The 15921-nt window shown below is 40.6% G+C and overlaps 1 pseudogene; it reads left to right on the top strand.

The window, feature by feature from the left end:
- The first annotated feature begins 167 nt into the window (after nucleotides 1–167).
- LOC112068453 (tyrosine-protein kinase HCK-like) lies at nucleotides 168–15661 on the top strand (annotated as a pseudogene).
- Nucleotides 15662–15921: the final 260 nt, after the last annotated feature.

The following is a 15921-nucleotide window of genomic DNA, read 5'->3' as shown; positions in this document are numbered from 1 at the left end:
CGATGGTCCAACTCTCTGTCTGTTGTTCGGTGCTTTCCCAGGTAAGGAGGCAGTAGCTCTTTGGCTGCAAAGGCCCGTTGAAAATCTAAATGGACTGCTTGAAAATGTGAATCACGCGCAATGTTTAGGTTTGGCAATAGCCAGTTTGGGAATAGCCAGTCTATAGCATGAAGGTCCCCAAAAGCACAGTGGCCTCCATCATTCTGGAAGAAGGTGAAACCACCAAGACTCTTAATAGAGCTGACCTCCTGGCCAAACTGAGCAATTGGGGGAGAAGGCCTTGGTCAGGGAGTGACAAGAACCTGATGATCACTCTGACCGATCTCTACAGTTCCTCTGTGGAGATTGGAGAACCTTTCAGAAGACAACCATATGCAGCACTCCACCAGTCAGGCCCTTATGGTAGATGGCCAGACAGAAGCCACTCCTCAATAAAAGGCACATGACAGCCTGTTTGGAGTTTGCCAAAAGCACCTAAAGGACTCTCAGACAATGAGAAACAAGATTTTCGGTCTGATGAAACCAAGATATAACTCGTGCCTGAATGACAAGTGTCACGTCTGAGGAAACCTCCGGACTTGAACCCAAACAAACATCTCTGGAGAGACCTGAAAATAGCTGTGCAGCAATGCTCGCCATCCAACCTGACAGAGCTTGAGAGGATCTGCAGAGAAGAATYGGAGAAACTCCCAAAATACAGGTGTGCCAAGCTTGTAGCGTCATACCCAAGAAGACTTGAGGCTGTTATCGCTGCCAAAGGTGCGTCAACAAAGTACTGAGTAAAGGGTCTGKATACTTACAGTATGTAAATGTGATATTTCAGTTTWAAATMTTMAATACAGTTGCTAACATTTCMAAAAASCTGTTTTTGCTTTGTCATTATTGGGTAMTGTGTGTAGAATGATGAGGGGGGGAAAACTATTTAATACATTTTAGAATAAGGCTGTAACGTAACAAAATGTGGAAAAAGTCAATGGGTCTGAATACTTTTCGAATGCACTGTAGATGCAATGCCTCTTCATGGCTTGTAATCTATATTTTGATGGAAACCAGGGGTTTGAACCGGTTCAAGCCAAGCCCCTTCCATGTCCACCCCTCTCTCTCACTCTCTCCCCAATGGTGAAATTTCAGTAGTATCTTGAGTCTGCAATAGCACTCTGACCAAAAACATGGACTTACCACCTGCACTGACTCTCTGCACCTTAGCACACATACACTCACTCACGCACACACACACATATACATTCATGCTACACACACACACACACACACACACACACACACATCACAACTGCTGCCACTAGATTCTTATTTATTATTGCTAAATACTGCACAGCTTAAACACTTGACCCCCAATCCCTCTTCCCCAAAACACGTGTAAATATTGTACAATAAATTMTGCCTTCCCGTATTATACTTATGCTACAATGTTTATTCTATTCTATTGAACCATTTACTTTAGGTTCGTATTCTAATATTTTATTATTTCTTATTGTTGTTGCATAATCAAGAAGGAACCTGCAAGTGAGAATMTATTTGGACGGTGTACATCTGTATCCTGTACATACATAACTTGAAACTAAACAATTATTACTCATTCCATAACAAGCTTCTCTATCCGTGCTAATTGGTAGAGTAAATTAATGAGCTATTTTGTCAAAACTGTCGATTTCACAGGCTTTAAAAAAAATAAGGAAAAGGAACTATATGAACTGTAAGCTTTTTTCTTTTAATGGTTCAGAACACTGCAACGGAACAAAATAAATATGGATTCTGTTCAGAAAATAATTTAGGTTCTAACCCCTGATTGMAAAGTAGTAATTGTGGATTTTGTAAAAAATCAAAAAATAACAGTAAATGGTCACATCACACCCGAAACTTGCTTCCATAAGTTTAATATGTTATGTGTGTGTATGGTTCCTGGTTCCATGGCATGGCAGTTTGTGAGAGTACTAGCAGAGGAGGTTTAGCAGTGATGTTTTTCACATGGTGTACACTCCCAGCCGCCCGCCGCCTGCCCTGCAGCAGATGCAATGATAGCGGTTAGTGCCAGAGGCACACATGGCGCAAGGCTCTCACAGCTAACTAGATTTGCATCTGTGGGTAATATGATGGGTTAGAGACAGACAGACATTGCCAGAGTCCAGAGACAGATGGAGGAGGATGGTTGGGGTGTTATTAGGGGCTGATTGGATCAAGTGACGTGGATAGAAAGATGGATGGAGACGATAAGGATGAGGGGGCACTTTCTTAAGAGCAGGGTAGTTCTCTGCGTCTATGGTCTGATCATCACCTCCAGTTAACTTCCTCTGTACAGGAAGTACATGCCATGTGTGTCATGGTTTAATGAGATAAATGGACGATGTGAGTGGTTGATAAGAGGCTGAGGAGGTTTGTAAATGGATGAGAAAGGTTTGGCCAACCACCAGAGACAATTTTTCATGATACAACACTTGATGGTTTGGWAGAAGCATCTTCTCCTGAGAACCGGYGAYAGGGGGGGGGGGGGGGGTTCCTATACCTGTAGCCTGGCTTACTGGCATGGAGAAGCATAATATGATAGATTGGAAAAGGTTCAATCACAATAAACATTTTTCCTTAAATGGTTTTGCTGCAAGTTAAACTTTAACTGTTAAAAAGAAACTGACCCTGCTGTGACAAGAGGAATACAGTTTAAATGGAAATGGAAGTCAATATTTACACATTTTATTCTGTTAGGTTGGAGTAAGGGTATTACTCAGACTGATAAACACCACTTCTTCCCTTCATCTCTCTTTCTCTCTCTTTCACGCTGACACGTTTCAGTTATAGGCATTCAGTTGTACAACTGACTAGGTATGCCCCTTTCARTTTCCTTTCCCTTTCATTTTAATACTGCAGCTCATCTGTTAATTTCAACACAGATGAACAATAAAATGACAGGTCCTTTCTCTCTCATACAGACATAGGCTCTATTCKATCATAAGAATTACCCCTGTCTAATTTCCCTCTTGTAAATATTTTACACAGACCTTATGACTCTGAACATAGCCCTACTATGTTATGGTTTAAGTTGAAAAGAAAAAGCTCTTCATGCCACCAATCACCATTAGCAAATGTTTTACCTGCTGTCCCAAGGGCAGGGCTGCGTGTTGCTAGTTGGGTGTCACTCTGGTGATTATGACTTTGAGCATTTTGTAGCTTTTAAACAGCTGTGTAACAGCACTGTAGGCTTGTATGGGAAATATTACAGTAAACGGTCACCCTCAGAGCATAAGGCAAGTATATCCATACAGTATCTTGTAGTAAACTCTTCATAATACATTGACTTAGCACTGCTATGGCGCCATTTTTACACCTGTCTCTTATACACATCTAGATGTGTATAAGAGACAGGGGTATTATTATGTTGGAGGACAGGAAGAGATAATTAATTTGTGAGGTGCGTTAAAGAAATAAGTGCTTTTCTAGCCAGTTGTTTTTATTTGCATTACTGCTCGACTCTCCTCTGTTGCCAAGTACAAGATACCGATCTGTAAGTCGGTTTCCTTTGGTGTCTGGGCTGGTCATTACTTCCTGTGTGTTAATTGTAAACCCATATATCACATCTGGTTCCTTGGAAGTTGTGGGAACATATGTTTTTGGTTTCACATTGGTTGTGGGAACAAAAGTTTGTACCATGTTTTGTGCTGCTAACATGTTGTGTTGCTACCATGTTGTTGCTATGTTGTGTTGCTACCATGCTGTGTTGTCATGTGTTGCTGCCTTGCTATGTTGTTGTATTAGGTCTCTCTTTATGTAGTGTTGTGTTGTCTCTCCTGTCGTGATGTGTGTTTTGTCCTATGTATATATTTTATTTATTTTTAATTCCAGCCCCCGTCCCCGCGGGAGGCCTTTTGTCTTTTGGTAGGCCGTCATTGTAAATAAGAATTTGTTCTTAACTGACTTGCTTAGTTAAATAAAGGTTGTTGTTTTTTTAAATAAAAAAATAAAAACCCAAGCCATAAAAGCCAAATGTAACCATGTTTGAACTTTTAGGAACTGTTCTGTTAAAGTAATGAAATACCAAGAAAACYAAACATTTTTTAAATGTTCTGAGAACAGAAGTAAACATTTTGCCTGTTCCGGGAACGTTTATATTTAGATCGCATGGAGGTTCTGAGAACGTTTTAGTCTGGTTCCTTGAAAGTCTTCCTGGGAGGCTTTATTAACGCTCTGAGAATGAAAAGTGTGGGTTATTTGGAGGTTTTTGAATGACTTCCTTAAAACTTATTTTAATAACTCTGATAGCTTATTTGGGGTCAACTTTTTTGAACTCCAAGCGCAGATAAGACGCATGGAAATGACTTGGGCATMAATCATGCAAACACATTTATTTTTATTGTGACATGGCATCAGTGAGATTCAAACCTATAATCTTCTGTTCTCTATTCATGGGATTAATCCACCAGCGTGGAGCTAGCATGCCATGTTTTTTTAAGCATACAAAGCTGTTCATTTTAGTCGATTCAAACAGACCCTGTTTCAAAGGAAAAAGCACTCAATAAGATCAGGTTTGGCCAATTAGTGGGCGCGGCCAACACACCTGAACACACTTAACAAAATAGAGGATACAGAGAGTTTTGTTGATGCTGAGAATGGAATGTATATTTCTTATGTTTTTTATGGAAAGTTTTCTTAACGTTCTCAGAACAATTTGATAACATGACTTTAAATAGAACCGTTATGCTGAAGTACTGAAATTTCCACAGAAGAATAGTATTTTTTGTAACATTCTCTGAACTATTTGAGAACATTCCCAATGTCAAACCGATTAGATAATGTTCCTAGAATATTACCAAAATTGAAATGAAATGTAACCATGTTTGAACGTTTAGGAAATGTTCTGTTAAAGTAATGAAATACCAAGAAAATAGCGTTTTTCTGTCAATTTCCTTAAATGTGGTYAAAATGTTCCAAAGCCAAGCAACTATCCTGCACCAATCCCAGACATTTGTGGGAAGGTTGTATGCAAAATAACCATAGGACAACCAGGCTCTCGCTAAGCTCTAAGAAAAATCTGGTTCTCAAAACGTTATGTGCTACAGTAGCAGGGATGTGACTCAGGGCTGTTATTTAGAATGAGGAAGAGGAAGTAGCACAACAAACAAGCACAGAAATGTGTTTGTGATCATGGAACAGACATTTAGTGATTGAATTGAAAAGTCTCTCCTCTATTTCTGTTTTACTTACATTCCTATTTTCTGTCAGTCTATCGCARTCTTGCTTAGTCTGTCATTGACCACACATCCCCTTCTCTGTCTGTCACTTTCTCCCAACTATACTATACTACAACAATAATATACTATGTTCCATACTACATTTCTCATGGTTCTCCTCAAAACTCTAATCTCATATTGTCTACATATTGTCTATTGTCTACAGAACAGAACCATRTCCGTTGCCCCTCCAGTCCCCTCTAATGGTGAGTATAACACAGAAAAGTTACAGTACTCACATTGCTTACTTGAGTCTGATGTAGGAACTATTACTGTATCACACTCTGTTTTGAGCAGCACACTACATACGGTGTGTCTAAAATGGATTACCGTTTGTTGTCATATAATGAGACCACATACTGTATGAGAGTGAAAGAAGTGAGCGTGTGTGGGTTGAAATAGACCACTCAGAGCCTGATCACACAAGACAGCAGAGATGATCACTCCACTGCTATAACAGTAAAGCAGTCAGACATGAAGTGACCCAGGCAAGGCACTGGTGTTGTATTAAGAATGTAAAGTTGCACACGATGTCACCCACAAGTCTTTCTTTGTCATATGTGTGCATGCACACACACACACGCACACCTGTACACACCCACAACACACACACACACACACACACACACACACACACACACACACCACACACACACACCACACACACACACACAACACAACACACAACACCACACACCCACAGGACCACACACACACACACACAACACACACACATCCACAACACTTATTGTTTCGTGCCCCCTCAGGTACTGAGAGCATCTGCCATTGCACTGTATGATATGAGCTGTAAATGATGAGACCTGGACTTCAAGAAGGGAGACAAGCTTAAAATATTCCAGGAGTGAGTGTAATCTGACATTTTACATACAAACAAGATGCATCAATACCCATACAAAGCAGTGTATAGCTTACCGTATATCCACCTCTCTCTCTCTCTCTCTCTTCGTTCTCTCCTCTCTCTCTCGTCTCTCTCTCTCTCTCTCTCTCTCTCTTCTCTTCTCTCTCATCTCTCTCTCTTCTCTTCTGCTCTCTCTCTCTCTCTCTCTTCTCTCCTCTCTCTCTCTCTCTCCTCTCTCTCTGTCTCTCTCTCTCTCTCTCTTCTTCTCTCTCTCTCTCTCTCTTCTCTCTCCTCTCTCTCTATCTCTCTCTCTCTCTCTCTCTCTCTCTCTCTCTCTCTCACTCTCTATCTCGTCCTCTCTCTCTCTCTTCATCTCTTCTCTCTCAGATCTGGAGAAGGTGGAGAGCACAGTTAATTATGCAGGCAAGGAAGGCTACATCCCCAATAACTATGTAGCCATAGACAGACTTGAAACCGAAGAGTAAGTTTTTTATCAGTGCACTGTGTGAATAGTTTATGAGTAGAGCTGCTCAAATGAATCAGTGTGTGATATAAATGTACCATCATCCAGGTGGTTCTATAAAGGAGTGAGCAGGAAAGATGCAGAGAGGCAGCTGCTAGCATCAGCAAACAAAACGGGATCGTTRATGATCCGTGACAGTGAGACAACCAAGGGTGAGCAAGTTCAAAAGCTCTTATACATACACACATACAAACAAACTTGTACACATTTAGCAAGCTAACGCCCTCTCTCCTTCCTACTACAGGCAGCTACTCCTTATCCGTAAGGGACAGTGATTCCCAATCAGGAGACACAGTCAAGCATTACAAGATTCGTACACTGGATAACGGTGGRTTCTACATCTCTCCACGCATCACCTTCACCACTCTGCAGGAACTGGTCAGCCACTATAAAAGTGAGTGCCAACAGCATGGCCAGACCACCATAATACACAGGGATACACCCATAGAGATAGATAGCCCTCTATCGAGCCCAACAGTGGAGGTGTCATAAGGCTCATAATACCCATAAAACCTTCAAACAGGGAAATTGTCAAACAGGGAAATGGTTCCAATCCTTTTTCCACCATAAATGTTTCCCAACGGGAATTTTACAAACACTTAAAAATAAGGGCTGTTTGTGTAGGCTTACCCTGGCGTGACYTTTTGATAACCATGTAAATCTCTCTCAGACAATGTGACTTTTATCAATGTATTCGYCTCTATTTTCTCTCAGATTCAAAATTGCTAATTAGCGTCATGTAAGACTACAAATCCCTGCAAGCTCCTAAACGTCATCTCTAGTTGCCACCTTTGATTAAATGTATTGTGTAAAAAACTTGCACAAGACAGTTCACAGAATTGRCAATTTAAATACATTTTGACAATTTATTCATTTCTAAATTTAAATTTCTAAACTTTGCCTCGATTCGTCAGTCTCGTCCAGATTATCATGGCATTTGTAGTCCTTTATGATAGCCACATTAGCAGCTAATCAGCATTTCATTTGGGGGGGGGGGGGTAAATACAGGCAAATATATTGGTAAAAATCACCTTGACCTAGGAAGATTTAGACGGTTATCAAAACTACACGCCAGGGTAAGCCTACACGAAACACAGCCCTTATTTTAAGTGTTTCTAAAATCCACAATGGGAAAAATRTATGGTAGAAAAACGATTTMAACCATTTCCTTTTTTGACCGCCAGGTTTTATGGGTATTATGACTCATACTGTGGTACTCTATGGCAATGTCCATGCAAAAGTGGGTTATATCCAACTAGAGTTCTCTATCTATCTCTATGGATACAACCTAGCAGTCACTGTTACTAAAGGGGATGGTGACAGTTAGAGGTAAACAGCCCCCTCTGCTGGCTGCCTGTTCTGAATATGGGCACACAGTCTGTATGGCCTCCAGCAGTGTTTACTTTCTATGTGTTTATTAATGTGTGTTATGTACAGTTAAAATATATATTCAGTTAATGTCCTGTATGATTCAGAGCTTTGTGTGTGGATGTCTTACTCTCATTGGATGTGTTTGCTTCCAATAGAGCAGGGAGATGGTCTGTGCCAGGCCTTGACCAGCCCCTGCCTCAGTCCCAAGCCCCAGAAGCCCTGGGAGAAGGATGCCTGGGAGATCCCTCGGGAGTCCCTCAAACTTGATAGGAAGCTCGGGGCTGGCCAGTTCGGAGAGGTCTGGATGGGTGAGTTACTCAAACATTCTGAGAAGGTTATACTTGGACCAATACTGGGAAATCAGAATAAGTTTATATGTATTCTGAAAACATCTTGCTTTTTGCGAGCTGTGAACTGAGCATGGCTAATGTGGTTTGTCTTTGTGTCTTGTGCTGTAGCTACATACAACAAGCACACCAAGGTGGCAGTGAAGACCATGAAGCCTGGCACCATGTCGGTGGAGGCTTTCCTGGACGAGGCCAACCTGATGAAGGCCCTGCAGCACGACAAGCTGGTCCGTCTGAACGCCGTGGTAACTAAAGAGGAACCCATCTACATCATCACAGAGTACATGGAAAAGGGTATGTACACTACAGTTTGACATTTTGTACACATTTACATTACTGTACAGTACATTTCCTGTCAGTCTATTTCTGTCATTGAATTCTGTTTGTGTGTATGTGTGTGCGTGTTTAGGCAGTTTGCTGGACTTCTTGAAGACTGATGAGGGCAACCGTGTGCAGCTCCCCAAACTCATTGACTTCTGTGCACAGGTGAGATTCAGCTACCGTATCTCACAGTTCGTTTTTTTTTCAATCACTGGTGCAATTTTCACAAGTATGTGGTACATTTTCACAACTCTAAACAKAAAAAACAAATTCACAAAGTCACTTGGTCACTGCACTAAATCACTCTTTCAATTTGGATAGATATTCAATCTACTGTAAGTATCTGCTTTTCAAAATGCAATATTCAATTAACTATATGGGGGGAAAAATGTGTGAAACCCCAAAGAATGCATAATCAAGGTTTTGAACATAATACAGGGGGCTTATCAGTGTACTTAAGAGTTTAGAAAATATACCACATCTGTAAAAAGCGCCATAGTGATTGATAAAAACTATAACAATATATTCTACTCGTTATCTGAATTTCATTGATATAGTGTAAGTTGATGAATTTTGTCAAGCTGAGAGAGAAAGGTTATACTGTATCAGTTGCCACATAGAAAAGGTGATCTTGAACAACAATGCTGCATGGGGTAGAAATGGCCTACACACACCGTGCTACACAAATACGTTTTTACTGTAGCCTACTGCTTTACAATACCCCCAGAATTCCCCTATTTCTGCTCATTTGTTCTACTTATGTACTGTATAAGGATAATGAAACTGTAAGATTGACATATTTCTCACATCCTACCATTAGATACAACAATATGGTTGAAAAAACAAATAGTTAAAGTACTAGCTGAATACTGTATGGGAAAGTATATTTACCATCCACTATTCCTTCTATTCAACACTTCAAAAACAACCGTTTGAAAAATGTGTCTTGCATTTTTTGCTATTGGATGAAATGTTAGTTAAAATGGCTAAATGGTGAGTGTATTGGTGACTAAACAAAATGTTATCATGGTATTTCACGTAAAACAAAAATGTGTTCAACACAAATGGATGCACAATCAAAGGTTCTGAACATAAGACAGCATTATAAGTGTTATCAGTTTAGAGTTTTGCACTTAAGAGTTTTGAAAATACACCACTTACATCTGAAAAATGCACCAAATCGATTGAAAAAAAACCTGTAAACTGTCAGTTCGGGTTTTGTTGAATTGTATGGTTTTATATTCTTCAAGTKTTCTACAGCGGTTCTTTTGCAGAAGGGAAAATGAGACACAAAAACAGTGGGACTAATGCCATAACAAAACAAAGGGAGGAATGCTTTGGTCTCATTATGTCCATTTACCTACATCATCAAGCCACTCATTTGTGGTCTCGTGACGATCCTGCTTTTGTTCTGTGGCTGATGTTTCTGCTATTGTGGGTAGCCTTTCAATATTCAAATCTGTCTTTAGCTTGGCAGAAGAAGGTGTGTGGCAGCACATGTTTGTAAATCTAATTCTTTATGCCAATGTTTGCTGTTGAACAATTGTTTGCTTTGAATATTTTAAGAATATGTTTTACTATGATTATTGACACATTGTATTACAAGGAATAGATGGACACAGCTCAAAATATCAGTTTGAACCTGATCATACAGTATTTGCATTTTTACAACTGTTGCTGCAGATTTACAGAGGCAATATAGGGGGCATAAGTATTATTTTTTTAATCAAATAAAAAGAGGACCTTAGAGAAAAGTCAAACGTATAAACGTATGCTTATCTGTGATTAGGTATGTTTATGCCATCTGTTGTATGTAGATTGTAGGTGAGAGGTTTGAAAAATTAGGAAGATATCAAAATGGAATGGAGAGAGAGAAAGAGAGAATGACTGAAAGAGAAGGGGAACAGGAAGACATTGTTGGATCAGTCCGTTCAGATTTAAATCTACCATGACAGATTTGGTTATGTTTGTTATATTATTAAACTGAGATTGGTACACAGATTAGGTTAATCAAGTTCTATAACAGCATATGTCAGTCAAATGTGTGTCTATATACAGTGGGGCAAAAAYGTATTTAGTCAGCCACCAATTGTGCAAGTTCTCCCACTTAAAAAGATGAGAGAGGCCTGTAATTTTCATCATAGGTACACTTCAACTATGACAGACAAAATGAGGAAAGAAAATCCAGAAAATCACATTGTAGGATTTTTAATGAATTTATTGGCAATTATGGTGGAAAATAAGTATTTGGTTACCTACAAACAAGCAAGATTTCTGGCTCTCACAGACCTGTAACTTCTTCTTTAAGAGGCTCCTCTGTCCTCCACTCGTTACCTGTATTAATGGCACCTGTTTGAACTTGTTATCAGTATAAAAGACACCTGTCCACAACCTCAAACAGTCACACTCCAAACTACTATGGCCAAGACCAAAGAGCTGTCAAAGGACACCAGAAACAAAATTGTAGACCTGCACCAGGCTGGGAAGACTGAATCTGCAATAGGTAAGCAGCTTGGTTTGAAGAAATCAACTGTGGGAGCAATTATTAGGAAATAGAAGACATACAAGACCACTGATAATCTCCCTCGATCTGGGGCTCCACGCAAGATCTCACCCCGTGGGGTCAAAATGATCACAAGACCGGTGAGCAAAAATCCCAGAACCACACGGGGGGACCTATTGAATGACCTGCAGAGAGCTGGGACCAAAGTAAAAAGCCTACATCAGTAACACACTACGCCGCCAGGGACTCAAATCCTGCAGTGCCAGACGTGTCCCCTGCTTAAGCCGTACATGTCCAGGCCCGTCTGAAGTTTGCTAGAGAGCATTTGGATGATCCAGAAGAAGATTGGGAGAATGTCATATGGTCAGATGAAACCAAAATATAACTTTTTGGTAAAAACTCAACTCGTTATGTTTGGAGGACAAAGAATGCTGAGTTGCATCCAAAGAGCACCATACCTACTGTGAAGCATGGGGGTGGAAACATCATGCTTTGGGTCTGTTTTTCTGCAAAGGGACAGGACGACTGATCCGTGTAAAGGAAATTATGAATGGGGCATGTATCGTGAGATTTTGAGTGAAAACTCCTTCCATCAGCAAGGGCATTGAAGATGAAACGTGCTGGGTCTTTCAGATGACAATGATCCAAACACACCGCCCGGGCAATGAAGGAGTGGCTAGCCAGTCTCCAGATCTCACCATAGAAAATCTTTGGAGGGAGTTGAAGTCCGTGTTGCCCAGCACAAGCCCCAAAACATCACTGCTCTAGATGGAGGAATGGGCCAAAATACAGACAGTGTGTGAAAACCTTGTGAAAACTTACAGAAAATGTTTGACTTCTGTCATTGCCAACAAAGGGTATATAACAAAGTATTGAGATAAACTTTTGTTATTGACCAAATACTTATTTTCCACCATAATTTGCAAATAAATTCATTAAAAATCCTACAATGTGATTTTCAGGAATTTTTTTTTCTCATTTTGTCTGTCATAGTTGAAGTGTACCTATAAAGAAATTACAAGCCTCTCTCATCTTTTTAAGTGGGAGAACTTGCACAATTGGTGGCTGACTAAATACTTTTTTGCACACTTACGTGCGTGTGTGTGAGTGGTGAAAAATAAAGCCTGCTGGTAGTTGTAATTTTAAAGGGATCCCAGATGGGATCGTTGGGAAGGAAATATTGTCCCAGTTGAGTAGGTATTGGAGTAATCAGTGCTTGTGAATAACATAAGTTGCTATTTGAAAGTCAATTATCTTTATTGATATCATTGTTTTTATGACTGCTTATTTTATCATCCTATAGGTGATCCTAAGGGGTAGGCAAAATCCTGTCTCGTAAGGGGAGGCTACTTACTTTGCAGCTTGAGATCAAAAAATGTGTGAAAACAGCAGATACGGTGCATTCGGAAAGTATTCAGACCCACTGACTTTTTCCACATTTTGTTACGTTACAGCCTTATTCTAAAATGGATWAAAAAAAACATTTTCCTTCATCAATCTACACACAATAACCCATAATGACAAAGCAAAAACAGTTTTAACTTTCTTTTTTTTAAATCAAAAATAATAATTGTAAAAAATATACATTTACATAAGTATGCAGACCCTTTACTCAGTACTTTGTTGAAGCACCTTTGGCAGTGATTACAACATCGAGTCTTCTTTGGTATGACGCTACAAGCTTGGCACACCTGTATTTGGGGAGTTTCTCCCATTCTCCTTGCAGATCCTATCAAGCACTGTCAGGTTGGATGGGGAGCGTTGCTGCACAGCTATTTTCAGGTCTCTCCAGAGATGTTCGATCGGGTTCAAGTCCGGGCTCTGGCTGGGCCACTCAAGGACATTCAGAGACTTGTCCCGAATCCACTCCTGCATTGTCTTGGCTGTCTGCTTAGGGCTGTTGTCCTGTGGGAAGGTGAACCTTCGCTCCAGTCTGAGGTCCTGAGCGCACCGGAGCAGGTTTTCATTAAGGATCTCTCTGTACTTTGCTCCATTCATCTTTCCCTCGATCCTGACTAGTCTCCCAGTCCCTGCCGCTGAAAACATCCCCACAGCATGATGCTGCCACCACCATGCATCACCGTAGGGATGGTGCCAGGTTTCCTCCAGACGTGACGCTTGGCATTCAGGCCAAAGAGTTCAATCTTGATTTCATCAGACCAGAGAAGCTTGTTTCTCAAGGTCTGAGAGTCCTTTAGATGCCTTTTGGCAAACTCCAATCAGGCTGTCATGTGCATTTTACTGAGGAGTGTCTTCCGTTTGGCCARTCTACCATAAAAGCCTAATTGGTGGAGTGCTGCAGGCATGGTTGTCCTTCTGTAAAGTTCTCCCATCTCCACAGAGGAACTGCWCTGTCAGAGTGACCATTGGCTTCTTGGTCACCTCCCAGACCAAGGCTCTTCTCCCCCGATTGCTCAGTTTGGCCGGGGGGCCAACTCTAGGAAGAGTCTTGGTGGTTCCAAACTTCTTCCATTTAAGAATGACGATCCTGCAGAAATGTTTGGGTACCCTTATCCAGATCTGTGCCTCGACACAATTCTGTCTGGGAGCTCTACGGACAATTTCTTCGACCTCATGGCTTAGTTTTTGCTCAGACTTGATTTGACATGCACTGTCAACTGTGGGACCTTATATAGACAGGTGTGTGCCTTTCCAAATCATGTCCAATCAATTGAATTTACCACAGGTGGACTCCAAGTTGTAGAAACATCTCATGGATGACCGATGGAAACAGGATGCACCTGAGCTCAGTTTTGAGACTCATAGCAAAGGGTCTGAATACTTATGTAAATAAGGTATTTCTGTTTTTTATTTGTTTAAAAAATTGCCGAAATTTAGAAAAATAAGTTCTCGCTTTAGCATTATGTGGTATTGTGTGTAGATTGATGAGGAAKWTTTTTTATTTCATAAATTTTWGAATAAGCCTGTAACGTAACAAAATGTGGAAAAGGGGAAGGGGTCTGAATACTTTCATTATGATCCTTTGCCAAGTGAACAAACACAGAAGTATGTTTGGAGTGCCCCCTTTTCTATTGTCTTCCGACATCTAACCATGTCTTTGTCCGTAGATTGCAGAAGGAATGGCCTACATCGAGCAGAGGAACTATATTCACCGAGACCTGCGAGCCGCCAACATCCTGGTCTCGAAGGCTCTGGTGTGCAAGATTGCTGACTTTGGCCTCGCCCGAATCATCGAGGACAATGAGTACACAGCCAGGGAAGGTAAGCATTATCCCCTTGGGGAACATGTCTGTGCCATATAATGGTTAATTAATAACTGTAACATAACAGCTGATTTAGCAAATTATAGGACAGTCGTAGTAGAGAAAGGGAGCATTTAGATGTGGGTGTGGTTTGGAATTCGAATTTGAGAGAGGGAAGTCAGGGAACAATGAAGAGAGATATATATCATTGTGTCAGAGMGAGTTCTGTGGGACTGAATAAATAACAGGGTTTGAATAGAAAAAGACAAGCTGTGTTATGTATCAGTGACAGCAGGGTGCAGCAGAAGGTAGAGTAAGAAAGCCTACTCTTGTTCCCTAAAAGGAGCAAAGTTCCCCATCAAATGGACGGCCCCAGAGGCAATCAACTTTGGCTCCTTCACCATCAAATCAGACGTCTGGTCCTTTGGCATCCTACTGACCGAGATCATCAGCTATGGACGCACACCATATCCAGGTCAGGACCTGAATGATAACATGTACTCTACTGTACTTGTACTGTATATTCATTGAATGATGAATTCAATTAATCCTTTTCCCCCTGTAATGATGTGTTTCTGTGCTGGCTCTATCATCTAGGTATGACAAACCCAGAAGTGATTCGCTCTCTGGAGAGCGGCTARCGCATGCAGCGCACCGACAGCTGTCCGCAGGAGCTCTATGARATCATGTTGGAGTGCTGGAAGAACAAGCCCGAGGACCGGCCCACCTTTGAGTATCTGCAGAGTGTCCTGGAGGATTTCTACACCGCAACAGAGAGCCAGTACCAGCAACAGCCATGAGCCAGAATGATTCAGGGAGATACATAACCTACTCTCTCATACTCTTATACAAATGTACATGTGTACAGACAAACCTACAGAGAAAAAAGGGGATCTGAACATGTTTCAGATGGTTCCTTATGAAATATGGCATTTACTGTAACTTAATAAGGTATGACCTAACAAATGTATTACAGTGATTCATGAAATGGCTGAGTCTAAGGCGTTGTCAACATTTTAATTTATATTTATTTTGCATATCTTGTTAGGTGACTTTACCTTCCCTTCCCCTTWGTAGTTAGCTCTGCCAGTCCTGTTTGTTTGTTGTATGAATTAACTGTGCTCTAACTATGTATTTGAATTAGCTTTTCATACACGCCCAGAAAATGCACAAAATAAGAAATACAAAAAGATTTGTACATTTCCTATGTATATGCCCAGGGCATACAGTATATTGGAAAATGTTATTTTTATTCTGGCATATACCATTGAATCACTATAATTCACTGAACAAGCACTGGAGTATAATATTTTAATTTACAAAACACATTTTGTCTATTTGATTAATTTATTCTAGCCAAGAGTACCTGTCCATTCTCTATACACAAATGTGGACAACCCTTCAAATMAGTGGATTTGGCTATTTCAGCCACACCCGTTGCTTACAGGTGTATAAATCGAGCACACATTCATGCAATCTCCATAGACAGACATTGGCAGTAAACATTTTTTTTTATTTTACCTTTATTTAACTAGGCAAGTCAGTTAAGAACAAATT

This window comes from Salvelinus sp. IW2-2015, unplaced genomic scaffold (genome assembly GCF_002910315.2).
Source record: "Salvelinus sp. IW2-2015 unplaced genomic scaffold, ASM291031v2 Un_scaffold516, whole genome shotgun sequence".
In the NCBI taxonomy this organism is placed as follows: domain Eukaryota; kingdom Metazoa; phylum Chordata; class Actinopteri; order Salmoniformes; family Salmonidae; genus Salvelinus; species Salvelinus sp. IW2-2015.
This window is presented reverse-complemented; position numbering and strand designations above follow the sequence as displayed.